This window comes from Papilio xuthus, unplaced genomic scaffold, assembly GCF_000836235.2.
Source record: "Papilio xuthus unplaced genomic scaffold, Pxut_1.1 DF825752.1, whole genome shotgun sequence".
Classification (NCBI taxonomy): Eukaryota; Metazoa; Arthropoda; class Insecta; order Lepidoptera; family Papilionidae; genus Papilio; species Papilio xuthus.
Genome location: NW_013532897.1, coordinates 1089421 through 1116079, shown reverse-complemented (window position 1 = coordinate 1116079; position 26659 = coordinate 1089421). Strand labels below are relative to the sequence as shown.

Here is a 26659-nt window from a genome sequence, read left to right as displayed (position 1 = left end):
TCGGGACTCTGTACCCTCGTAACAATTAAAAGCGGATTGGAACAAGAGAAAGGGCTGATCTTGTACTCAACATCTTAAGCTCACAATAATTGCAGATCCCGTTCTTACAATCTTCCTAAAATGATCTCTGCCAAAGAGTAACACAATACGCGGATGTCCTCTTAGCACATATATGTTTTGGTAGGTATTGCTATATACATAATGTACGTAGTTTTTTCTAAAATAAATATGTCGATGTTATGTGGTTTGATAAATAGATAAATATTATTAGCCGATAACACATACATAGGAGTATAACCTATCGAAGATTTATCTGGTTATATATTATAGTATTTTACAAGTTCTAAATTATTTGCAGGTTTTGACAACCTATGCTTTAAGTAATGCACCTTTTAATAAATTACTCGTATAAAAAATCAGTTGAATCCATTACAAGAAGGAGGCTACTCTGTGGGAGTAATCTGAGAGATATATTTGTGTCGTTATATCTTAAGTCTACAAAACCACGAGCCGGCCTAACGATACCGATTAGTATCTGTCAACGAAAAGTCACCCCGAGCAATTAACCCGGATTGCACAGAGCGAACGTTTAAGAACTCCAACACCCCGCACCCCGCACCCCGCGCCCCGCACCTCGCACCCCACACGGCGCTCTAAGCTTAAGATAATTGCTGCAGATTGTCCTCCGGCCCCTAATCCATTGGCAAACTTTACAGAATTGACTACTGTTCCTCTCTCACAAGAACGATAAGGCTCACTACTGCTCTATGGAGTAATTTAACTCTCTTATCCAAGTCGCCGGTTTTGTAGCAGACGCAAAATCTGTCCGAAAGGAATTACAAGTAATAGATACTTGTTATTCGTTTAAGTGATCAGTGGAACGATATTCATTTTTAATGTATAGTGAAGTTATCTTTAACGTCAAAATGTTAATTGGCTTAGTTTGTTTTGAACATTCCGTTGTTTTAAACATTTTTTCTCGCATACCGATGACTTGATACGTAGAATAAAGTTGTTAAAGACTTAGCAAGGAAAATTTGAAAGGGAATTAAGATAGGTCGTGGATCCGCGATATGGTTAAACATCAGTCATTTTACAATTTAAATCCGATTACCGTTTTGTCAAAGTAAAGACTAATCGTATCGATTAAAGTGGTCAAAAATATGTGTGTGCAGAGTCCACATCGTTAGGCAGTGATTCGATTGGCCGGCGTCGGGTGATCAGCGGTTCATTTGCATACACAGTCATTTGTTTGCGCGGAGACAACGCCGCCGCGCCGCTCGCCCGCCGCGCCGCCCGCCCGCCTAGCCGCCCGCCCGCGCCAATTTACTGCCTTCATTGCTATTTGTATTTAGATACGTGATTCGTTGCCCGCCCACAATGATTTATTGCCGCTACTGATTAGGATTAACTCGCTTCTGTATTTGGGCCTTATCAATTGATTCTCAGGTTCATATATCATGGTGTCAACGAGACCGCCACCGGAAGTCGCTGCTCGATAATTATGTAGGGTATACACGTAATGTATTACACTTGATCGTCGTCTTATATGGTATTATAACTAGAGACACGTATATATACACGAAAAAAAAACAATCTTTTAATAGAATTTATTCAAATTATATAATTCAGTTTATATCAAAACTCGGTGTAACATCGACAACTAGGCTACATAACGTGTTCGATATCACATTTGTAATTTTCACGTTAATTTCATTGAAAGTAATGAAATATTTCGTGCCTTTTTAATTAATTTACGTAAAATATTCCCATTTCACTTAATAAATCATACCAAAAAATTAAAGAGTGTGATGCTGTGTTAAATTCAATTAACATCTGGGAGATATATGTGTCCAGGGGATCGAATAAAATTACATGCATTATATAGCAATAATATTATGTAATTTTAACAGTTTTAACCTTGCGCAATTAAATTTCAAAATAATTGGAAGCAATTCACTGGCATTAATTTAACTTTCCTACATTTCACTGTTTCCTGTACAATTTTTAAAATCAATTTAATCCTATGTAAAGTAACTAATTAATCCCTTGTACGTCTCTATAATCCTATTTAGAATCGAGTGCACTTACGATATGCTCGTAGTACTATTCGTAGCGATTATCGTAGCTCAACTCGTACCATGTATTACGTAGTAGTTTTTCTGCTACGGCCAGTTTGATTAATAGGCATAAAGGTAAATAGCGAGTGGCGGCGGCCGGAGCGGCCAGAGCGGCCGGACTAGTAATCAAACAACACTAATGATATGATTCAGGCACTAATTGCGCTGCGATTTCTGTGCATCGTTTAATTAATGGACTGCACATTAAATATAACCACTGCGCTTTGAAACTAATTATTAATCAACGCTTACTTATCATAACTGTAAAAGAAATTATTAAAACATTTTTTTATAATTCGTTTTCAATCGCTCATAATATGTGTTAATAAACATTTTAGATTTTGTTGAGTATGCCAATTATAACTACAAATTGTATTTAAAATTGTCCAGATAGGAGAAGAACATCTTGGCTGAAAAATCTGCGCTAGAGTTTAATTGCTATTGCTATAATGATCACCAACCTTCGTAAGGATTTGGCAACAAAAGAAGAAGAAAATTTAAAATTATTCAGATTACTAAAGGAATATTTTAACATGCTTCAATCGTCCCATGTAATCCTATAACCTACTTATTTATATAAAACAAAATACGACTACAATTATGAAAATGAAAGGTTATTTTACAAATATTGACTTTACGATAACTAGATAACGTCTGTTCACGCTGACATGTCAACAATGTTACAACTATCGTACCCTCGTTAAGAAGTAATTTGATTAGCGGATATTCACTAATCAGGGGTTGATTTGCATACGAGTCGTTTGTCAGCGCCCCCTGGCGGGACACCGCCCCTAATTAAACGGTCGGACTGCGCCAGTTCGGCGGCCTGTACAGATTTGTATGCAGACATACAGGTGTGTACTGGCGTTACCCAATTTATGGACATTCATTTGTTTTCCTTTTTTACTGCTCTTACTGTTGTTGTATGGATTTTGTTATAATAACCAAAGAAACAAGTGAATAACGTATGCAGCTTCAGGCTGAGATATTTGCTGTATGTACGTATGTATTTCGCTGAAGAAAATTCGTAACACAGAAGACAAATTAAGGAATTGCTACTTGTGTGATGTTATTTCTTAAATACAAAATTAAAAAGTGTTGTGATGTAACAAGACAAACTAATATTCACATATGTAATGGTCTGGCTGAATACTTGTCAAGTAATCGAATTCTATGTAAGTTTATAAGTTAACAGCTATATTTATTTATTATGTATTGGAAATTGAATAACTTGTATTGAAACGAGGTCCGAGGAAGTAGCGGCCTGCACTGCGACGCGACCTAAAGCTCTTACGTGCTATACTTTACTCCAACTAACGTTTTGCATATAAAATGGTAGGTGGCGCTCCGTACATAACTCGTAAGCTATCCAGAAAGCTTAATGTGCTTTATTTGGCACGTAACTTAATAGTCCGCCGGGCGTAGTTAACATATAAGCTGGAAGTATCGCAACTCTACTAAATTGCTAAATGTAAAATTAGTAGTTAAGAAAAAAATTAAGATAATAAGTAAACACTTAATAGAATAGCTCAGAGCCAGATAACGGTTCAAATAACTCGCAGTTAAACTGGTTTAAAAATTAATGATTTACAAGACTATAAACGATATTAAAAATCCAATAAAAACAATATTAGAAAAAGATCAGCTAGTATTTGTTTCTGAGGCCAAAATCATATATATCGTGATCTATGTCATTTTTATATGACTTAAATAGAGTTTTTGTCCTTAGAAACCCACGATGAACGATATAGACTCCGTTTAAAGTTTAACACCTCGTCTGTAAATTAACTGATCTTAAAAAAATCATCATTAATGTTCATCATAATATAACATTGAAGCTGGTAAAAAATAGTCAGCTATTGAAGTTAATACAACCACCTTTTTATTATTCAAATAGAAGATTAGATGAATTATTTACAGCCCCTACAATTTCTTACAAACAGTCACGATTCTAAACCAACAATTTCATAAGTAAAGTTTCCCACTTAAGCATTGTTAGCGAGTGCCAATTATTCAGCAACTTGCTACGACTTGATCTTTGAATTTCTAGCGATCACTTGAAATTAAATATAATTGACGATTTTATAGAAATCTCACAGATAGTAAAGAAACTGTCTTTTAAACTACTTAAAACATAGTTGCCAAAGAAATGTATCTTAAGAAGAAAGTGATCACTTTCTTGAATGCAAAATCTTGTCTTTTGTCTCTATATAATTTTTTTTGTTAGGAATTATCCATAATAAGTTAAACAGGGTAAATTCATAGCGTGTGTATGTTTATGTACAGGTAAAAGACTGAAACATTTCTTTTTTTAGCAAAGATAATTAACACGAAGCAAACTGAACGCTCATAAAATAATTGAGAAGTTGGTGAACGAAACAACACTTGAAATTAATGTAGCACTTACGAACAATATTTAAGTAAGAAAAGTTTCCTTTGGAAATTATACGTTAGACCTCGGTTCTGTACAGACGGTGGAAAGTTTTATCTCATGTTTTATTATTGATTGACCATTCAGAAAAATATCAGACATTAAAAGTACTTAAATCAACCTTATCTTATAAATTATTACGAAGAAAAACGTCGTAATAATTGTCTCTTTATTACAATCCGAGTGACACTGTACCTTCGTAAGTATATATGTTTACTTTAACATACATAAATACGTACAGACAGTATGTATTTCATCCAGATCCGATACCAAAATCAATTTACTACGCGATGCAATTTTGCTGAGAAGTCGCTCTGTATCTCAAACACGTATTCAATGTATTATAGTATAAGTACTGAATTAAATTAGTAACATAATTTCTAATCTATTCTTATCTACAATATGTATATTTATTTTGACTTTAATTTGAAAATAATAGTTATCTTCATATAATAGACGTTTCATATGTGCATTACAAACTTCACTAAGAGTGAACTAAGTAACAATAAATATTCGCTATGCTTTTCTTTCAACGGCTTATCTTTTGTAAAATAATTGTTGTAATTATTAGGTCATATGATAAATGATAGTCTCCTCATAGAGCAGATGTTGTGTATCGTATAACGTTATTACGTCAATAGAGTATTGTGTCCGCTGGGACGTAACGTCGCTTTATCGCGCAGTAAATCAGCCGCGATGCAGATGTGCTCCTCGCCACCACGCACCCTGCCCATTATCATATTAATTTAACAAGCCCCTAACAATGACACATGTGGCCGAACATTGTCTATGTACTGCAATAACTCATAGACAATTTTGCTTCAAACTTCTTCACAAACTCTTGTATTACCCACAATCTATGTGCATGTATTTTAGTAAACTTCACTTAAGCTTAACGTGACAACAATGGACATGAATATGAAATTTTCATTGACTTCAAAACTACATTTGTTGAACAAGCTTAGCTATGAAATTTACCTAGGTTGAATTGTGCTCTCCATCAGTTGTTACAGAAAGTCTGAAAGCATTGTGTCAAGTTAGGACAACTTAAGCCATTCGAATACGTTTATCAGTTAAGTTACTATAACAAAGTGTAATCAGTTGTTGTTCATATATTCAACTATAATTTATTAAGCTTTAGAAGTGGATTGTTTCAATATCATCATACATATGAATGTACATATCTACCGTTGTTATGATTGTTTCCATGTGAGCGGACATCAGAAACCAGTTGCATATCCAATACATTCCATCGAATCGGTCATCAAAATATCGGAATAAAAACGCAACTGAAAAATTAAAAACAAAACGCAACCAAAATGTATATTTTTATTGTATATTTTTGTAAACGGTTGTTTCTATCTATTATTTCGGAATCGCTACCAAAATACTTAGAAAGTTAAATTAAAAATAAACAATTGAAAGATAAAATATAAATATATAACACAATATAAAAATTTTTGCAAAATTATGAAATGTTATATATTCAAGACATTCCTAGTTATCGAATATTTTTCCAGTTAACAAGATACAGGTTTAATACGTCTCCACCCTGCCGTAAGCAACGAAACCTTTTAACATTATATTCTCACGATGGGATGAGGACATTTTTGTCATGCATTTTCTCAGGTAAACTAATCAACGAAAATCTTACGTAGCTCATACCAGCAAAAATTAAGTAGAGCAATGTAAGTAAATTCAAAATATTAACATAGAATAAAATTAAATTAAAACATATTTATGTTTTAATCATAAGTTTACATTTACATTACAATAAAGCTGGGACGTTTCCAACAGAAAGCTGAATTTTGTGTGTCATGGTCTCGTTCTATTATTAAGACATTGTATGATAGTCAAACGTATGCATGTGGAAGTAGAATACTAAGGAGCTCAAACTTGTCATGTAATAATATGTTTGCTGCCTGATGACTAATCAGCGGTGTGTTTGCCGGCGGGTTGCGGGCGGGGGGGCTGCGGGCAGCGAGGTGGGGAGGGGGGGGACATGTTGACGCAGACAACACAAACAGCCTCCTAACTAATTTACTTCTACCTACGTATGCATTACAAGTGTGTCAAATTTTATCATTAAGTAATAAATTACACCTTTTAGGAAAAACTATATTACTATTATACTAAGTACAAGTACAAGTACATACTATTTTTCATACTTTCTACCGCTTTAACATATCCAGAAACCCTTAAAGATAAATTTAAACGTTTCTTCGTTATCATGTTTCAATCGAGGCTGACAGTGTGAGGGGAAAGCATCGCTTACTTTAGGCTCGTTAAATCCCCCACGTGACAGGGGTTAATCCTATCGCAGTACGTCGGACATTGATGACAGATTTTTTAAGCATCACAAGCGCGAAAAACATTTAACAGAACTTGTTAAATGTTTAAGCGAAAACTAATAATTGATGTTATTTTGGCTTTATGTACTTTAACTACTTAGTTATAAAAATATTTTATATATATGTAAATCAATAATTTGATAAAAAAAAATGTCACTACGAGAATTCAGAAGAAGTATAAGATGTAGGACATTGAATGTACATACTGTGATGAAAAGTATTATAGCTTCAGACGACATGTGATGGATCTTTTATTTACGACTACATTTGCGTAATATGATCCGGGCGCTTTTCTATTTACTTAATAGAATAAAGGAAAATAATATACATCCATTTTATATTTATTTATTATAATGTTCAAAATCTTCGATGCTCAATACTCCTTACAATGTAAAGTTATGTTGCAACATAATTGTAAAACAACTCGAGCAACTGCGAGTGTGTAGCCTAAAACATATTGTGTATAATTCAGAATTAATACATGTTTGCTTGTGCGTCTTCCGATATCAAAGCATTTTCGTATAAAAGGAATGTAACTGACAAGTGACATTATTCATATCCTCGGCGTTAAATAAAAATAGCGAGTTGTTACGCTGCAGGGGCCAGATAAGCGCCGTATTGATGGCCGCCGAGATGATTGATTGCCCTCCCCCGCCCCACCACCCCGCCGCACGCGCCCCTCCCTGACACTGTCTAACGCCGATGCAACTTTTATTTTAGATGCAACAACGCGCCAACTATGAAGAATTATCGTAAACAGATTTGTTAACTTGATCCTCATTATAGGCTGTGTATGCAAGTTAAGGGAGTTCGATTTGGTATGGTATAATGGCCACATATTTTTTTTCCTTTTTCTATTTTTTTTTCTAACCTTGAGGTATGTATGTATAAGCACCAAATGACACATCTTAGAACACAATGATATAATATTTTGTTTTGTTTTGTGTTGTTGTGTTTTCACCTTAAAAAGTGAAGAAAATAATTAATCAACTGATGCATCCAATTCCATATTATCAGAATAAGACGACATAAAATACGTAGAATAGCTAATTTAGTTTCATCCAGTGTAACTGCAGCTTTATTCAAACAAATACATTAATACTGTTATGTGAACCAAACTGTAGTTAACATTATCGTAGATTTCCCAGAACATTGTCTGTAGCAACACCCCTCCTTCATAATCATTGAACAATTAAATCTTGCAATAAAGGGGATTGCAAATTAAAGCCCGCTTTATGACGCAAACTTTATCTTTGACTGGTGAAATTCCAACTTGGTAAGAATAATAAATCTAACTAGATAATAATTTACGCGCTCTGCTCTGCGCGGCGTGGCGCGGCGTGGCGCTGTGCGGCGTTATCCTCAGATGCCGGAGACTCTGAGCCTCAGTCATTGGCATTGGCTTTAATCAAACTCGTTCGCAGCGAGCCGTTTTAATGTCTCTCGTAAATTTAACAGCTTTAACTTAGTTTGATTCGTGACTCTGCATTATATTTAAACCATTAATTATATTACCATCTGTAAGAAAAAAAAAACATTTCGTAATGTTCTCTACTCTGGTTGTGTTTGCTAATTTAATAAAATTTTATAGCCTGTTATAGAATTTAAAAGAAAAAAATTAAAAGTTACATTGTTTTATTTCAACCACGTGACATTTTAGATTCATACGAATATTAATGTCAAGTAAAGGTTGAAGATAAAAAATTATAATATTAAAGTTAAACTTGACTGTTATTAACAAAATATTAGGGCGCTACAGTAAAGTCAAAAGAGAAGAATGACGGATGCGCCCTTGTCAATCAAACATTACTTTAGTATTTAAAACGCCATTGATTTATAGATAAATGAGTAACAAGAAGTGAAGGTAATAAGGGAAGCTTTCAAAGTGTGATCGAAGGCAGCCGGCGGCAGCTGCTAACGATAAACTGCGCCTCAACTCGTTACAAGTCCGCGGAGCGCCGACACCAAATCACTAACTTCATGCTCTTTATCACAACCACTCAGATATACAAAGATACGAGTATATTTTATAAGACAATTAACCTTCTTTGGATCTAGGTTTGTGTCATATAAATGTGTAAGTGAAAACGAGCGACGGGCCAACAAATTCCTACCAATTGTTGGTACAGAAAAGGATTATTCCCTTTTCTTTCCATCCAGTCCCCTTCCCAAACTATAGTGTTACCAATAATAGTTTCTCATATGAGTCTTTATAATTAGAAACAATTGTTTACTGTAAAAGTGTACACTATGAAGTAAACACATAAGCTATGGAAGTTTCCGGACATTTAGATTTGGCAAATGATGGTAATCGTCGGAGCGAAGCGCGCCGCGCCTCACTCGATTAACTCTGCTCTCTATGTACGTTTGCATTTGCAATATTGTTTTCGCAATATAACTGAAAGTGAAGATAGATAAACCGGAAACTACTAACGATATTGAACAACTAAACTGGAAATAAATACGTTTCCTGCAGTAAACGATTCATATTTGTTTCTATTGACTTTAAAGCATTGGATAAAAGAGATGTTGCACATTTTTATTATTTCAATCTATAATCGAATACTTAGCTAATCATTCTGTCTATTTGTCTGTCTCTTAAGACACGAAACTGAAATAACAGAGAAGTTTTATGCTTTAAGAAGCTTATTGAAACATGATAGTCAATTGAACTGGTCTACAGTGACCTGAAAATAAACTTTAAATCTAAAAATATCTATTTATTTTTTTCAATAAAACATCAAGATTAAATTTTGATGAAAATATTTATTAAACAAACACATTAAATTGCTGCAAAAGATTTCCCGTGCACTAACGAGGTCTTATTTGCTATATTTAAAATGATGCGGTGAAAATAAAAACAAGCAGCCCGCGAACTTTGCTCGTTGATATATAGCGCTCATTTCATACAAAGTTAATATCAAATAATGACAGACAGATATGTTTAAGTCAGGTAAATACCTTTTTAAATATATTGTTTACCTTTTCAGAGCGTTTATATTTTGTTTACAATTAACAGCCAAACGTTAATTTACATATAATCAGGAGGGATCATGGTCAAACGCTAGTTTACGCGGTATAAAAAAATAACATTAAAACTTGATCAAGATTACTTTGTCTTTTTATTTATTATCGTATAATGCAATTGAAAACCGTTAACAGTTTTACTAAGATAAGCGTTGTGCAAGCCAAAGCGCGTGGGATGCAACGCAAGTAAATTAAACGTACTGCAGTGTCGCTGCCGGGGCTCCGGCGACTGCGACACAGCGCAGATAAATCGCGATGCTAGACCGCTCTTTGCTGGCACAGCATTTACTGCTGCGATGTCACTTGGACCCGGTTTCAAACTACAAACCTGTCACCCAAATAATTAAGGTTAAGGAATAATAAAATAATAACAAGAGAATATTATGAGAGTCTTTTTCTGATTCGATTATACGAAGCCTATTAGTGCTGGCCTCGAAAACTCGCAAAAAAATGATTAAAATACCGTATTTATTATGTACAGACAGACGTACAGAAATTGTAGTTATATAATTTATAAAATCTAAATAATTCCTCTTTTGATACTTTCTCATTTAAGGAATATAAGTGGTATATTTCTGAAGTATAAGTCGGTCAAGGTCTCAGTAAGTCATTATAAGTACCTAAGCAGTTTAACAGGCGTCGTAAATAACTTAAATAGCTAAGTTTCATGAGGCCGGCGAGTGCGTTAGTGATGTGACCCGAAAGCGAGCTTGAGAGATGACTCAACTTAGACCATTATGAGCCATACTTATACTTACTGTCACATGTGAAGGGTTTCCATCTACCTTTAGGAAAACAACATAAAATTCAAAGAAATAGCAACTACTTTCAAGTATCGAAATCTTTTTGTTCAACTTATACGATCTTTTGTACTGTTTATTTTGTATACAAATAAAAATAAAACTCAATCAAACTGGTGTGATTACATCGGACGAAGGTTTAAACTGTAATAACCTTTGTAACGATCCAAACAGATTAAAGGGCGTCGTAAATAAAATAAATAGGCGAATTTCGTGCGCCAGGTATCAAAGACGTTTAACTGTTTGGCCATTAAATGAGATTGCTACATAGGATAATGTGATTTGCCTGAATATATTGTGAATTGTCTTAGCGTGAAGTTACCTGATACCTTCTAAGGACCCGAATATTTTCTACAAAATTCACAAACTTTTTTGGAACAAAGTCCACAGGGTTTGACTTTTACGTTCACTCGACTACTTAAGTAGAAAAAAAGTTTATCTTTCGAAAGTCATTTACCTTTTTAAGGATATTTAATGGAAATTTTACATCTCTTTACTTTAAAATTGTTTATAGAAATGTTGTTTAAGAAACATTAGTCTGAAATGGCGTTAAAAAATTACGTATGTTATTAATACGATAATAGTAATCGTCAGTTTGGTGGCCCGACTTTGAGGAACATCGTTTATTTAGTATTTGTACTTACCGATATCGTTATTTAAGTTTTAGCTCGGGAGCTTGAGATTTAACGCGGTGTTTATCTTTGGATTGATAATATTTTGTTGACGGGAGTTTAGGGCTGGCGTAATTACTAAAGTTTGCGCTTACGCTAGGTGTTCTGTGAAATATGCTACGAGATATAATACAAGTAGATTACGGAAAATATTAATTAAAAAAAAAAACAATAAAATAATTAAACAAATTGCTTAAGATGTTTCCACATCGGACAACACTATCACCTGTCGCCAGCTGAATACACAATATTGTGTAAACATTTGAGAATGTAGCTCAATAAAATAACAATTGCATTAATTATATTTACCTCATACTTTGATGTGTAAATAAAATCAATAAAATCATTATTGTGTTAAGAACAAAGTGAGCTGAGTGTTCTTTTGTTTCAACTGTGACCTACTTCATAAGAACTGGAGTCCGATTGGCGAGTAGCGAGTGGCGAGTGGCGAGTGGCGAGTGCCGAGTGGCGAGTGGCGAGTGGCGAGTGGCGAGTGGCGAGTGGCGAGTGGCGAGTGGCGAGGGAGAACACGTAATTGAAGCTTCTACACATTTGCTGAGTTTCCAAGAAATAGATCGAACCCGAATCCTTAGTAACTCGAAGATAGATTCTCTTGTTGAACACGATATGTATTTTGCGCATTTCGTGTTCAACAAGAGAATGTGTCATTTTGACACAAATCAAATATGACACAAACCTCGTTTTGTCCTAATTAGATGCTAGGTGACAAGTGAGTTGGCCAACATCGCATGAGATAAGGCAATTTAAGCATAAGTCCAAATTAGTGAAATATCGTAAGGCATTAGATTTATTTGTTGTCCTACCAATAAGTCAAATGGATAGTTATTTAATGAGTGAATATAATAGAATAACGAATGTAGGTACTAAATAAGTAAATAATGCGACCAAACTTGAATATAATCCGCGTTAATGAGACACGGTGCGGCGCCGGCGTGTTGCGTTGAGAGGACATTAGCAGTAAATTGCGCGAGGTAATCCGGCGCGGACACCGACGGCGGGGGCGGGGGCGCGCGGTTATGGCCACACGGCCACACGGCCATGCGGTCACCCGGCCACACGGCTCTGCGGCCACGTGGCCACACGGCAAGGGCCCGGTTAAATTGTGGTCACTTAAATAACACCAAGACTAGGAATTAACAGATTACTGAGTAGCAATATTGTGATGTAGTAGCTGTAATTAAGATGTGTGACAGTCCTTTGTATATACCTTTCTTGTCAAGGGCAAGAATGTATTATTGTTAATTATTTTATGCCTATCTTTTGCTCAGGACTTTGTCTGCGCGAAATAAGAAAAAGTTAGGAAGTAACCGATGTATTCTTCCAGGCTACGTTTTGCGACATGTTACAACGTTATGGAGGATGGTTATGTTGTAACAAACATCCATCCATCCAAAGTTTCGCATTTATATAACATTAGTACGATTATGATAAATAACATCTTGTCTAAATAATAGATAATTTTATCCTACTAATTGTTATGAACAAGATCAAGATTGACAGCGAGCCAATCACTTCATTAATTATTATGATAAAATTGATAACTCGCAAAGTGTGTAAAACGCTTCAATCATTTTAACTTGTCTAACTTATTTTCATCAAGTATCATTAAATTATAGAGCGACGGCTTCAAAGCGAATCTTCAATGAAAATGAATAATTTGGAAATAAGCAGATACGAGTTTATTGAAGATATTTCGACAGCGCTACAACTGGAACGTTATTTATTGAATGAATAAAGAAATTATGAATTTTGAATTTCTCAATAAAAGTAATCTGTATCTCTAGTTCACTATTTAATTATACAATGATAAGTTGTTAATATTATTATATTATTTATCCTTTTTATTCCTGGTGGGTGAGCAGAATATCTAGGTGAGGTGGGGGAGCTACAAGCGATGGACTGGCAGGAGAAAGCGCAGGACTGGCGACTTCGACGATCCCTTGTGTAGTAGGCGAAGACCCACTTTGGGTCGCTCCGCCAGCGGAGTAATTATGGTTCTTACAGTTCTAAAAATATCATTTTAACTTTCCTAACTTATTTTCATACATATTATATATACATCCTTAATTTTACAAGTAGGACCTAAGTCTCAAGTAACTCAGACATCGTGTATTGAACAGGGTTTACAACTTAAACTTCTATGAAGTCAATACCGAGCTTTAAAGCCTCGACTCAAACAATAGACGGGGACACTCGCCGTGGTCACACAAAAGGCTCTTATGCGAACAATTTTAGTTGGTTTACTGTACTACAATTGTTTAGAGCTTTAACATGCTGTATTATCAACTGATATTTTCTGCTATTATTGCTATTTTCAGTTCTCAAACAATATTTAATTTTGTTTATATTTGATGGTCAAAAATGCTTTAAATTCATATTAAAAATCTATTCATAAGCACAGTAATGTGGTAGGAATAATTTTGTATAGTTTAAAATTAAATTTAATATAATGTATTTATTCCAACAGAATCTCACCAGTCAGCATTTTCTTTATTTTGATATTGAAGTATAAAATAAGACGTAATAAATATAATCGCCATTTTATTCTGTTTGAATAACAATATATCAAGTACGTAAGCTGACATTATATGTTGTACGTAAAAGCACAAACTAAAACAAGGACATTGATAAATACATATACTCTGTTCAGGATGATCCTTCAGATGTGGCCACGAAACCTAATATACAATACGTTTCAAAATAAGCTTATTTCATTTTAAATACGTTTAAATGAACTTTAATTTATTACAAAAAAGTACACTGATATCTTGGGGCTAAATAATCAGAATATACCTTAAGTTTTTCAGAGTATATATCAAACAATATTTCTCTGCTAACACTGCTATAAACCATAAAATTATCGCTGTAAATTCATAATTATTTACCCGCATAAGTTTATTGTAATAAATAAAGTTAAAGTGCTTTTCATGGCTCCAAGAATAAGCGTACATTGATAGTATTTATAGCAGAGGGGCAGCAAAACTGGCGTCTTTATTTACGACGTCCATTAAACAGTTTATAGGTATTACAGATATTTTAATCTGTACATAACGCAATATCAGCCGCTAAAAGCAATCACTGAAGATAATTGTTAAGATAATGACAGGCAAAATCAATGATTTTTATACACAAAAAAATTGTTTAAACTCGCAGTCGGTAGGATTCGAACCTACGCTCCCAGAGGGAATCTGATTTCTAGTCAGACGCCTTAACCGCTCGGCCACGACTGCTACGAACATTATGCCTAAACCGAGTTCACTTGTTTAAGAAGATTGTTTACATTTCTACATATCGTGTAAATAATATATTGTGGGTTGATTTATTGTTGAACAGTTTTTGTCAACGAGCGGCTGAGTGTGACAGGCGGGCAATAACCGGCTCGGTTAACAGCTTCCATGTGCTGTACGAATTTACGAGTTTCCGATAACGATACCATTGAATGTGGTGTGGACATCACAAGGCCAATACCAATCAATCGTTATATTTCCTATACATAATTTTATATATAACTCGTTCGGTATAAAATGATAGTATGACCCATTTCTTGTTTCAATTTCTTCGACTTCTAACCAACGTGATGACGATTAATCTTTAACTATCAATGTATATTATAGTTGGTTATGTAATATCAAGTAAACTATATTTGCTTGCTTCTTTCTCCCTGTCTTGTAAAACAGAGCATAAAAAAGTAAAAATTCACAAATAGTAAAAATAAATCGCCAATCGCAGTCGGTAGGATTCGAACCTACGCTCCCAGAGGGAATCTGATTTCTAGTCAGACGCCTTAACCGCTCGGCCACGACTGCTATAGATATGCGAAGTTAAAGCGAGTTATTAAACGAACGATACACTGTTGCCGAATTAACCTCGCAACGTAATGCTGTGTGACGTAAGACACCTTTCTCCTTACATTGCTTCGTACCTCAAAACGTTATACAAGGCGATGATTCAATATGTGAAAGTTACGGCATTTACGGTAATTGGATAAAACTTATTTTTACTGAACACATGTGTAGCAGTCGTGGCCGAGCGGTTAAGGCGTCTGACTAGAAATCAGATTCCCTCTGGGAGCGTAGGTTCGAATCCTACCGACTGCGAAGTATTATTTTGTTCATAAAATTATTGGTGAACATAATTTTGATAGTCGCCAGACTTACTTTACTGGTATACGTTTAATATAAAATTTTGTGATACATCGTATTATAATAATATTAAAATACACTGGCATACCAAAACTACAGCCTCCACTTGACTCTACCATAATGGTCACTCACTTCCACTATTCAGCAATACACAATACAATACGCACAGTTGGAAATCGATAATTAAACTTAACAAACAATAGCCCTGAACATAATGCACGTTAATCTGCACATACTATGTACATAAATATGTACATAATAGGTACAATGCAGGTATGTATATACAGCGCTCAGTTGCACCACCGTGCGTACCACCGCTGCTGGAGTGCCGTTTGTACCAGACAAGTATCATTTGCAAACACTCCAAATGGAGAATTATTTCCTACATTTAATGTTAACAGATAATACATTTAGACTAGAAATTGTTCATATGTATTATAATATAATCATTTATATGTTTGTCGATATAATAACGCAAGTTACTTAGAATCTGAATTGAATGGAATTGTATAGAAATTAATGATTGATTTAAACCTTTTAGTTAGCAGAGTTGAACGCCTACACCAAAACCATTCGCTCACAAATAAATTGAAGCGGTAATTGAGAAGTTACCTTATTCTATTAATAATGCTCACATCAACCTTTTCCCTTAGCGTCATAATGCTGAAAAGCGTCGGTGGCTAGTAAGTTGAGTTGACTGTTATCTGTAGGTTCTGGTTTCGAATTCCACCATATACCAATGTACGTGTACATTTACTTGATATTCTTACGGTGAAGGAAAATATCTTGATGTAACGTGCACATGCCTGTGAAGTAATGCGGAGATATGTCCAGTAATCCGCAACGGTCCTAACGTGGTCGATTATATCCTAGTAATCCTTAGGTAGTCTCCAAAACTTTCAGTGGGGACGTATAGTGGTCTGATGGTGATGTCTTTCCTCATAATGTTTCAGTATTTTCCTGTTACCTCCTGCTTTTACTCCGAATAACCAGCGGCGACGACGGATCGATGTAAACAGCTTGATCGGATCTTTTTAAACAACGTCACAGCGCAGTAATTTATCAGAAATATTTGATGTAATGGAGAACAAAGGCATACTTGTCCTCGGCGCGGCATCAAAGCTACAGCGAGTTTTATTAAAAATACCAGCGCGTGGATTGTAGAGCGATGCGTATCCGCTTGTTCTGTCGACTGGCGAACGCGATTGACGCGACCTTTTTATGTTCACGTGTGCATCTTTAAGTTTGTTAAAACTGTGAAAGGTTCAAATTCCGACACGATGTTCTCATAAGCGCAATAATTAAAAGAAAATAGAAAAGAAAGAGGGTCGTTTAGTTACGTAGCGGGAAATCAAGTGAAATTATACAGTGATAAATGAATATAACTCGACTAAAAAGACAATAAAATCCTTCAATGAAAACGAGCATAAACGGGCACAGCAGCAAACATTAATTAATTTTATGTGACTTTCCTCCATAAAAATATAGCAACTAAATATGTTTTATCCTACAAAGGTTTCGAAACTTTTATTATTTATTAAATGCTAGAGAATTAATATATTATTTAAAATTCTTAAGAAACTGAATCAAATTTGAAATTTTTATCACGTAATATGTTCCACTTTGCGAATGAAATCTTTTCATTTTGTTCCCAAGCTTTGTCGTGAATAGGTAACAACGCGCTTCTGAGCGGCGTGTTTTGTTTCGTGCCATGTGCATCGCCGTGTTCCTTTTACACGGAATGCCACAACTTCTTATAAAGTATAGTCGCCATTTCTTAAAAAACATTACGTATAAAATTTCATTTGCAGCGTTTCTGAAAACCCTCACTCGGCTTGGAAGTATTAAAGCACAGAAAATATTACATCGACGGACATGCGTCGATCGAGAAACTCAAAATAGGCTTGGACGTTGATAAAATAGATATTAAACTTACTCTGTTTGCAAGAAATCAAACATTACTTATTTTATTCGTGTGGTTTCAGAATATACACATACAAAGACTTTTCAAAGTACTTAACTTGCATTTTTAGTGTAAAATGTATCGAGTGGCCAAAAACCCCAGGTGCTAAGGCCATTAAGTGGGTCGCTATTTAAATGTAATAAATTAAAGCAGACACGAAGGTAGCGACGCTGCAACGAAATGCCTATTACAAGCGAAAATTAACTTTGTCTTGCGAAGCAGAAGCATTAAAGTGAAATATGAGACGACTCAAAATAAGAAGGGACACAATGGAATTTATTCTCACATTTAAACTTTTTATAGCGTTTTGGCGAATGAGATATTACGTTAATTAATTTCGTGGCACAAAGAAAACTTAAACAAATTCTACAATCAGCGTTGTTTGTTGCCTTGATTTCTTCTTTTCTTTTGAAGTTTTTATAATTTATTATGTTTGTAAAAATAAATATAAGCAGACAAACATATATATATACTTACTTATTTTTATTTTTGTGTGTTTACTTTCTAATATATATATATATATTAGAAAGTAAACACACAAAAATACAGTTCCCTATTGTATCCTAAACAAAGTGCTATAATGGCTGCAGACCTTTCGACGGATCAAAGTTTGCAGATATATCCTGGATGAGGATGGCCGAAAACGTTCATCCTTAGGTGGAAGTAAACTATTTAGGTACATAGCATCTTAAATTCTCATAGGCAGCAGTACATTAGTTTTGCAGTATTGTATTCAGTCAACATTAATGTATTATAATTTACCGGCTTGTAAAACGTAAATTATTAATTGCTTACTCTCTGCCGTGGTAAAATATTAAAAATATTTTCTTAAACAATTACTGTTGAAAGTTATTATAGTATTTGTTAAAGTGAGAGGGTCGGCGTTAAGGCACGTCGGCACTGCACCATCCCGTTTAGTTCCGAGATAGTGATAGAGCAACATTTATCGTCCGCGCAGGGCATTGTGGGCGCATTGAGTATACGCGCCCACTGCAACGTTACACAATGCCTTACATTTACATAGTAGCAAACTGGTTGAGGAAACAAGTGATTTCATATGAAATGAGAAATAGGAACCTTCAGTTTTGCGCATAAATTACAGCCGCGTTGTTACATCAATATTTTCCTATTTCTAAAAGTGGTAAACATCATCCGGTTTCTGAATTAATCTAGACTTTATAACTGTTTAATGTAAGTAAATCATGACAATTATTTTATAGAAAATATATACTATGGGTATATCAATATGCTTTCTAAAATTGTAAAGCAACATTTAACACATAGTTAGGAATGAATAAGTATTATTAGCTAGTAAAAATAAGCGGGGCCTTGCGGGGAGGCGGCGGGGAGGCGGCGGGGGGACGGCGGAGAGGTGAGGGGCTACAAAGCGCAAAATTAAATGAACTTCTCAAACTAAACAACGTTCGTATTCTCTCGCTCCGGCTGTTTTGCTTAAAATTAAAAACTTAAAATGTACTTTGTATTTATTCTCAGACTTCACTTACGCCCCGCTTTGTATACTTAACTTTCATCAATTTCACATTTACTACGAAAAATATAAAAATTTTAAAGTTTTTAATTTTATATTGAAAACCCAAGATGAATAAAAAACTGTTTATTGTAATATAAATCAAACGTGTCGACTATTCGTATGGTCAGAGTATAAACAGAAAAAAAGAATATTTTCTTTTCTTAACCCATCCGTTCCCCTGTCAGTTACACTTCCTGAATTCTTAAGATATGAAGGGGAAAAAGCCAAATTTGTGCCGGAAATTATCCGTAATTTCTATGAAAATCAAAAGATGTTATATCACAGCGAAAAATAGGCTTTTGAGCTGATGTCTCTTAGCAGACAAAAGTAGCAAGAAGTTAGCAAAAAATATTGGTCTAACAAACATTTGTTCTTACTTTATGTTTTTGCGATACTTTCAGTATACCTTTACAATTAATAATATATGGCAGTCGTGGCCGAGTGGTTAAGGCGTCTGACTCGAAATCAGATTCCCTCTGGGAGCGTAGGTTCGAATCCTACCGGCTGCGGATTTCATCACTTTTTTTATTAAAATTCTACATTTATATTATTACTATTTTATATAACTATATTATAATTCTATGTTTTATGATTTTTACATCAAAATTCTTTGTCAAGTTTTGCTTTTTGTTTTCTATGAATTACTTTTCACAACCTGAGGTATTCGTTATAACATTTCGTATAAGTAAATACTATTGGGAGTTCAATATTGGCGCGATGGCCGCAGGAGGTATTGATAGTAGGTAGCGGGCGCACAGCAGCTGCGGCGTGCCCCTCACGTGCTATGTCTAAGGTAAAATCATGAATTTTCAATAGCAACCGGAATACATTACCCCGATCTGTCGGACGCTCTATTTTCGGATACTGTTTAATCCTATAGAGGCTACGTTATACGCTATGTCAAAATACTCAATCCATATAAGGTTGTATTTCTATGCAATCGGAATACAAGTGCGAAGGAGCGACCACCTGACAGGGTGACCGCCGCGAGACGTTTTAATGTGCATTCCGTAAGGTGCAGTTCCGCCGCGCAACTAATGGAAAATAGAGAAAAATTCCTGTGTAAGCGAGTTTATTACATTTTCTAGGACGCAGCTTTGAAACACGTTTATTGCATCAAGCACACAAAACTCTGTCGTGTTACAAGCATTATATTGCATTCTTAAGAAGGTTTTGCAACGTCATTATGTTTTGGATTAAGTTAAACATATATGACATAATCATTTCAAACTTTAACGATAACAAAATTAGATCATACTGTATAAGTTTACACTTTTAGTTAACAAGTTTTAGACGTTAATATTTCCATAGTTAAGGTCAGTTTAATGCAAAGTTTAGTACAGCACGCCAGGACAAAGTTATCTGGCGTAATGTATTTCATTTGCAATTGAAAATTCATGAATGTTCGCTAGATTTGGGACGTGCTCGGGGTACGTACGGGAACAGCTGCGCGTCTCATTAATTCAGTGTTGCGATGTTTTGGCCTCGCCACGGGCACGGCCACCAGAGAGGTAGGCAGAGCTCACCTCTTCATTTTACACTTGTTTTCTTTGTTTTATTTCATGTTGCGTAACGTTGTTACAGACTTTTATTAAATATTTAATACGATTTAAAAAGCGAAAGTATTTTTTAAATTAATTACAATTCAAGACACTATTATCTAAAGTATAACAACAATATGTATATATTTAATCACGTTATCTCTTATTTTCTAGCTAATAATTAAAGCTACCTAAGTACTGAAATTGAATAGTTAAAATTCTCAATTTTAATGTGAACTATAAATGTGGTAAATACGAGTGCAGCAGCCGCGCTCCTGTTCTGCGGCTTTCATATTACTCATTTTGCTCTCACGTGCGTTTTAAGTGATATTTGTGATATAACTTAGAGTTGCCGTGCTGTAGTTTTGTGAAATAAGTTCAAGTAATATCGATCTTTTTACTTAGAAACAAGTAGATATTTATTTATTTTCTTTACTTCAAGTTAATCTGCGTTGCTACAGTAGCAGGATTGTATATATTTATAAGAAAAAAATACCTATAACTGTGTGTTACTGAGTTTTAACTTGCACGTTTTAAGAAGTTCGGCATTTTATCATTATTTTAGGCGGTTTAGAAAATAAACATCTAGAATTTAGTAAATACATTTCACGGGAATCGGTAACAAAAGATGAGTTGTGTTGAACAAACAATAAAGTTTGTTAACCACTCCGCGTGCCGCTTCAGCTTCCGGCGATAATTAAAATTAAAATAAAGTTCACGAATTAGACAACAATAGTGGGTGCTCAGGGGTGCGCGGGGGGTGCGGGGGGAGTCAATTTACAGCACTAACTAAACTAAAAGTTGTTTATTTGTAAATACATAATAATGAATATTTATCAGAAAGAATGTTTAAACACAAATCAAAAGTTGTACTCTAGTTTTTTTTTATTATTCAGAGATTCATATCATAGTTACGAGACAATCTGTTAATTAAATGATGATGATAGTATCTACAAAACCTTGCAAATATATTGAAAGTATACAAAAATGGCGAAAACTCAAGATCAAATAACAATATTGAAAAGTTTCACCGGCCTCGGAAAGTTGTGGAATATATTTTAGGTATGAGTCTTAAATCGACTTCAAGCTTTATAATTTGTTCTCGTCTTCTGCGAGCTGTGAGGAGAACGAAACTTGCTATAATTTATGCTGTCGGGTTCTTTCTGGTTTCGATTATTTATTATAAATCTTAGCGGAATCTACAAAAGCTCTTACATCATGCACCAGTCAGCTATTAAACAGTTACATAAATAGAAACTTTGTAGTCAAGACCAATGTAGGAACATCACGGGAAAATTAAAGCGTGCAATTGTTCAGCAATAAAAAAGGTATCTCAAATTAAATTAGTTTTCAATCAGGCTTGCATGTTGCTGCGCCGCAAAAACACTTAGCGGATTAGCACAGCGCGTTGCGGAAACATTTAGACGCTGCCATGAAATTTGAGTTGCTCGTTAGACAGCCGGGGCGGGTCGGAAGGGGGGTCGGGGGAGGGGACTAGGGAGTAAGGCAAACGGCGCGTCGGCACTCCGCGACCGCTCACCTCGCTAATTATCACCAACACGCCAGCGCATTGTGCACCAAACAAATAGACGCAGGCTCTTCTTACAATTGCAATTATAATGTTAATAACGATCTTTTATACATTTAACATATTTTTTGGTGTTTAAAGATGGAAAAAGAAAAAGTACCGAGAGAGAGAAAAGTTTTCTTAGAGGATTCAAGCCGTTTAACGACTCAGACTTTTCCTTTGTTGAATATTAATTAAATATAAACAAAAAAAACAAAGGAATAAATTTCTTTATCAATTTAAACAAAATAGCAAACAGTTAAAAGAGTTTCGAACAAAGAATTAAAAAAAAACCGTCTCCACGTTATTGCTGGTGTCCGCGCCGGACAATAGCTAAAATTAATTGTAGTTTTAAAACAACGCAACGCTTGTTCTCGCGCTACGGTTGTTTCCTTTGTAATTAAAACTTAGAATTCTAGCGTTTTAAGTTTATTCAAAGTATCGTAGAAAACAATATAATGGATATTGGGACAAACAAAACACTGCTGCAATTTAGGTATTGTACCCGGCATATAATATCGCACGTTGGGGACAAACATATGATTCTGGTCGTGGTGCCATGCGGCATCGAAATATTCCCGCCAATTTTTAAATTTTCCTCCTACCATTGAACACCACTCTTACCAATTGGACCACTGGTTTAGTCAATTTAATCACCCATCGTTGTTTAAATTATTATTATTTTAACATTTATATCGTAAATACAAACTAAATGATGAAATTTCCTAAGAACACTCTTAAGTTTGGTAATATAATTGCTCTTCGTAAAATACTCTATATAAATTGACTTCAATAAAAAGTTAACATTATTAAGAAACTTTTCGCAAAAGGTAACAGTTCACGTCAGATACAGAACTTTTAAATTGACGTAAAGACACCAAGCTTGTTTACTGTAAATTTAATAAGTATAAAATGTACATTAATGACAAAACTTTCACTTTTACAATAAAGCAAGATAATGAAATAATATAATAACAATAATAAAACCATATCGGTCTAACTTCCTTCTGACTTTGTTACTGCGACCAATTCTGTCTCAGTTCTCACTAATTCATGTTGGTTTTTGCCAACACGCTGTACTCACTCTACGCACACTAGTAAATATTGCATTTAATTACTGATTTTTACTTTTAAAAAACTTAAAAATTCTAATCATGTTAAAAACTCCGTTTGATTCAAACTTTATAATATTTAAAATTTTGAACACAAACGAACCGCTCAATTTTCTTATTTAATTATCCGACGCAATTAACTCCAAAACTTCTAATACCGCCTATATTCAAGTAGATATTCTATGTTATTACAAACATTAAGGCTTTAACTATTGTGTTAACGTGTTGAGTAAACTTACCCCGCCTTAAATTGTTGTATCAGTAAACAGGTATTTTATCATAGAGCATGGCGAGTGCAGTTCGTAAAGATAGATGGTGCTAGGGTTGTAAGAGATGGTGCGATAGGGGGCAGTGTCGGCGCACGCGATCGCGCCGCGCGCGCCCTCTAGGATGCTCTTTCTATTTGCCCGCACCGATAGCAATAATGAATGGCCTTTGGCGCATAATTGTTAGTTTCGTTACAAGTTAATTGTAGTGTTAGCTAACATGAAAGGTACAAGCGCGAATAAATCATAGCTCGTGACAAGGAAAGCACGGCCTGCACTGTGGAACGTAGGAAACCTTGTAGTATTCTTTGACATGGATTTAAAGTTTAAACAAATAAATTTTCGTTTAACTATATAATAATTGCCAGTACGAAATAATTGATTTTATTAATACGTTAGTTTAATTGCAACGTTATTTATTTTATGTACCTGTATTAATAAATATAAGCGATTAATGCATCGACAGAACAGGGTGTGAGAATTCTGACCGAGACAAATATTCAATTTGTACGTTTAGGTGATTATTCCAATGAAAATATAAAACAATAGTTTCTCGGGCGTAGCATAATGGAAAAAGTCAGTGAAAGAATAAGGGGATTTAAAAAGTAAATTGGAACCGTTCCCTGTGTCGAGTCAAATTAATATGCAGCAAGTTTTCATTTTGTGGTGGTAAGAAAGAAATTGAAAAATTCCCGAGACGCGGCGGCGCGCGGCTACAAGCTACAATAAAGCACAACTACAACTTGCCGCACGAACAATGCGATAAACTTTTGCGCAGAATATTCTGCTAATGTTATTATTAATCTCCAATGATATTAAATGATCATACATACTTCAGTATTTCCACATACATGTTATGTAGTATGTATGTCTGAAACGGAGGCTGGAACAAATCAATGCATCAACCAACATACGAATGAGGATAAAATTGTGTTATTTTACTTACTAGATCTAGAGGTAATTTTATTAGAAAGAGTATTTTCAACAGATTAAAAAAAATATCATGCCATCTAAGTAACATAGGCAATTTTTGTTACTTATTTTAATTCGCGCGGACATAGTGGCGGGCAAAAGTTAATTTTATAAACTCTCTTCTCATGAAACATAAATAAGACGGTCTCTTTCCAAATAGCGATGACCTTGTGAAGATGGCGAAAATAAACTAAGAAAGAAAAATAAATGCTTAAAAGTTCAAAATATTCCTGCTTAAGGAAGTATTCGAATATTAAAAGCTCTTGCAAGCTCCAAATCGACTCGGAACTTTTTAACTCATTATTTCAGTGGAACGTAGGAGAAGAAAGTTTTTCCAAATTATATTCACCCTTTCTTGTTTCTTTTGTATATTACATTTTTTTTTACTTTTAGCAAAGAAAGGACAAGTATAATTAGCTTTAAATATTTGAGTTTATTTTTAATTTTATCCTAAATGAGAACATGAACTAAACTTTTTGCTATGTTAACTCTTTTACTTGTTATATTTTTGAGTTAATTCGTCACAAAACCATCAAAACATAAATACTTTAGGTTTTAAAGTAAATTATTAGTCATTAACATGAACTCTTGCCCAGGTTTATTAGACCAGTTATAAACGGGTTCCTTTGGCGGCTTGCGGCGATAATAGCGCGGCTGCGGAAAGGCACTGCCCTAATGGCGATGAGCACGCTACGATACATCATTAAAGATAAATCCATCCTTTGACACGTTAATTGAATAAGTTTTCATTGTTGCTATATTTATGCGTAAAACTTTATAACATAATTGTCTGCATGCGGAGAATGGCGGCTATGTTTAGGACTTTGAACTGTGCGTTAGGATATCTATTAAGTAGCCTGTCACAGTTTACACAAATTGTCATGGATGTAGACGAAGTAAAATTCAAGAATAAGAAACCCTCTGTTGGATTTTGACGTAAATGTAAAAAGTTACTTAGTTAATTAAAGTGTAATTCCAAAGCGTACCCGATTCAGATAATACCCAGAGAGGTGTTTCAAGTTGTCACGACTAAGCTCATATATTGTTAACTTTTTACCTTAAACAGGAGCGACGGCGCGCGTACATTCGCGCACAGCGAACTTTGCCAGTGTAATTAATGCCATCCATTGTGTCGCGCTTGATTACGAGCCTGGCCTACTGTGCTGCAGTGTACCTCGCGCACACGGCTTCCTAATGTCTCATATTAGAACATTCATTAACAGCGCTATGGCTAAATGTAAAAGTGTGTAAGTACTGATAAAGATGTAGAATTGCGGCATCCGAACTCTCAACCACATGATCAGATGTCCGTACTAAATCTTAACTATTAGGATATTTGCCTCATTTAAATTGTTTTGCAATTTCCAATGAATTTGCATCGTGGATAATATTGAATAGTAAAATATTTTTAATTTCCTTTACTTACACTGACCGCAAGTCTTGTAATCAATGAGAGAAACTTACATACTAAAGGTGCAACACCGCAAAGCAATTGTAAGGAAGAGCACGCCCCGTCATTAGTCCATTTGATTGTTTCTGCGGCTTTAGTAGGGTTAAGGTAAAAAGGTTTACATATTTCTAGTTTCTACATATTTGAAAAATTAAGTTTGGTAACCAAATCAAGCATGACGCAGTGAACAGTTATGACCAGTAAAAAAAATGTACGTACATCCCAAAAAATATTGTTAAACAGTAGTTAGAGCGGTGTATTGTGCTCGATGCGGCATCGAATTAATATGCGATGAGGTTCTACCTTGTCGCGAGTGAGAACAAAGAAGTAGCGGCTCTCCTGGGACACGACGGAGGCTGGAACAGTTACCGCGACATTGTTAGCCTGCAGTACACGCACAAGTCATTTACTTACCTTTATAATTATACCGCCATGGAATTTAACCATGTGTTACTCTTTTGTTTTAGAAAGAAGATAAATAATTAATTACAACTAAACAAATTCAACAGACTTATTCGTTGCCAAATAATTTGCAAAAATGATTTCCCTTCGACATTTTGTTAGGTCAAAGCTTACGTCTATTACATTCGCCTTTGTCATGATCAGTCGGAAGTCAGAAAACCGAACACTAACTTTTTTAATTTCACTTCCAAATTTTGTTCGACATCGAAAGTTGGGAATAGGGGCTTTTCGA

At 34.8% G+C, this 26659-nt stretch overlaps 4 non-coding genes across 4 annotated transcripts; 2 read left to right on the top strand and 2 right to left on the bottom strand.

The window, feature by feature from the left end:
• Nucleotides 1–14569: 14569 nt before the first annotated feature.
• Nucleotides 14570–14651, bottom strand: TRNAS-AGA (transfer RNA serine (anticodon AGA)). The gene has a single exon. It is a non-coding gene; the product is annotated as a tRNA-Ser (tRNA).
• A 494-nt stretch (nt 14652–15145) lies between these two features.
• On the bottom strand, nt 15146–15227 carry TRNAS-AGA (transfer RNA serine (anticodon AGA)). The gene has a single exon. It is a non-coding gene; the product is annotated as a tRNA-Ser (tRNA).
• Nucleotides 15228–15436: 209 nt separating this feature from the next.
• On the top strand, nt 15437–15518 carry TRNAS-AGA (transfer RNA serine (anticodon AGA)). The gene has a single exon. It is a non-coding gene; the product is annotated as a tRNA-Ser (tRNA).
• Nucleotides 15519–19484: 3966 nt separating this feature from the next.
• Nucleotides 19485–19566, top strand: TRNAS-CGA (transfer RNA serine (anticodon CGA)). The gene has a single exon. It is a non-coding gene; the product is annotated as a tRNA-Ser (tRNA).
• Nucleotides 19567–26659: the final 7093 nt, after the last annotated feature.